Here is a 2,277-nt window from a genome sequence, read left to right as displayed (position 1 = left end):
TTTAGCAGGTTTTATGCATGAATTTAGATTTTGTGTCAAAAGTTATGACTTCAAATAAACCCATAGCCAATATTCTACATACGCCTGTCTCCATCAACAAATAGATATTATTAGCAATTTCATCAACAAATAGATATTATTAGCAACTTGTAATAGTAAAAGTAACGCAAAACCTTTATCCTCATAGAAATAGAAATAGTTTCTTTCATACCAAATAATTGGGGAAAGAGGAGGAACGAAGTGTAATTTGATTTAAACAACAAATCAACAATCTTTTGGCAACTAGAATTATTGTGTGGATTAAAACCTTAGTATCCTGTCAAGTTTTTTGGTGGTTTAAAGTCAGTCCTTAAGAACTCCTTTGATTAATTAATACTTAATAGTTGGAAAAGCTAAACCCGAGCATAGCAAATTTTTTATTATCTGGAAGACATTGTAGATGATTATAGAAAATATTGGTTTAGTCTAGTTGCCCACAATAGCAAGAGTTAGATAAAAATATATGGTTACTTTTGTCCTATAGCTTCATATATACTAGTTGTATATGATTTATTTTGGTAAGTTGACTATACTAGTTGTATATGCTTAGTTTGGTTCTATAGCTTCATATATACTAGATGTATATGCTTAGTTTGCACCTAAAACTTCAGGTTCACCAGATGTTCTCTTAAACAAGAAAGGCTTCACTGTTTGTTGCACCCTGATTATTAAGGTTTCATTTACTGCAAAAGGGTATGACTTGTTAAAATGGGAGCCCAACATCATTGGAATCTGGCCGTTCAATTATTATTTGATTACTTTGACACAATTAAACTCACCAAACTAGAGAGCGTTGTTAGATTAGCTAGAATTTCCCTATTGAAGTTGTTTGTAGAGATGTCAAGGACAGTTAAGTTTGATAAACTGGATAGCGACTCTGGTATGTTCCTGGAAAGATGGTTCAAGTTTAGCACGAACGATGTCAAGGATGAATAATTGGAAATATCTATCGGAACTTTACCCATTAAGTTGTTTCTACCCAAATCCAACACACTCAAGTGAGACAGATGTCGGAGATCAACAGATATTTGGCCACTCAATGAATTTGAATGCAAATCCAAATTCACCAGAGTGGAGCAGTTATCCAAATCAGGAGAAACTGAACCATTTTATGTGGTTGTTAGACAAAGAAAGTACAACTAATAAGGTCAAGAACCAAAATGTAGATGGTATATGTCCAGAAATGGAATTAGAAGAAAGATTCAAATATTGCATACCCAACAAGCTACTGAAACCTTCAAGAACATTACCAGATAAGTTATTTTCTTACACCGCTATTAACCTGTATATTAGGCAAACCAGCAAGATCAAATGGTATTTCCTCTGAGAAATTCTGTCCACTCAAATCAACAACCGTTAGCTTATACAATGTCCCAATGCTAGAAGGAATAGTGCCTGAAAAGCCAATTTTTACTCAGATTCATAACCGAGAGCTACTGAAGGTTCCCAATACCAATTGGCATACTACCAGAAAACTTGTTTCTACTGAGGTTCAATATACTTAAATTGCTCAAACTCATTACCTCATCGGGCAAGCTTTCATTGAGACCATTTCCTCCCAAACTCATACTCTCGAGATCAGTTAATTAATTTCCTAAAACTAGAAGGAATGAAATTCGAAAATTGATTTCTTCCTAGTGATAATGTCTTCAAGCTTCTAAGATCACCTAAAAACATTGAAATTTCCCTCGTCAAGAACCTTCAAGTTACTACAGTTCGTAATATCAAACGGAAGAGCACCTTCAAGTGAATTATTTATCATTCTCAGTTTCTGCAATCTCCACAAGTTCCCAATGGCACTTGGGATTTTCCCAGAGAATAAATTCCATGACACGTCCAACGATGTCAACACAGAATTGTTCATCAAAATCAAAGGAAACTCGCCATGTATTTCGTTATGCTGAAGTTCCAAAATTTGCGAGGAACTAAAACATTTAGCTGACTCTTGCTTAACAATATCCGTAAAGCCATTGAATCCAAGCTGAACAATCCTAAGAGAAGGGGGATAAATCAAAAAATTGAAGAACAATAAATTCAAGTCACAAAATAAATTTCTTTTGAGTTCATTGACAATATACCAATATAATCCAAAGAGCTGACATGTTAACGGACATTAGCCAATATACAAAATTGTCCAGACAGATTAAAACTTTGAGTTTGAGCAAAAGATTAACAATTTAGATGAATGAATTTAATGTTCTTTGCCTTACAAATAAGTACTAGAAAATGTTATATTAT

At 33.7% G+C, this 2,277-nt stretch overlaps 1 pseudogene; it reads right to left on the bottom strand.

Annotated features, from left to right (window-relative positions):
* Nucleotides 1-627: 627 nt before the first annotated feature.
* LOC124887708 lies at nt 628-2,044 on the bottom strand (annotated as a pseudogene).
* Between the last annotated feature and the right edge of the window lie 233 nt (nt 2,045-2,277).

This window comes from Capsicum annuum, chromosome 10 (genome assembly GCF_002878395.1).
Source record: "Capsicum annuum cultivar UCD-10X-F1 chromosome 10, UCD10Xv1.1, whole genome shotgun sequence".
NCBI classification, from domain to species: domain Eukaryota; kingdom Viridiplantae; phylum Streptophyta; class Magnoliopsida; order Solanales; family Solanaceae; genus Capsicum; species Capsicum annuum.
Note: the sequence above shows the minus strand (reverse complement) of the source record. Positions and strands in the feature narration are given on the sequence as shown.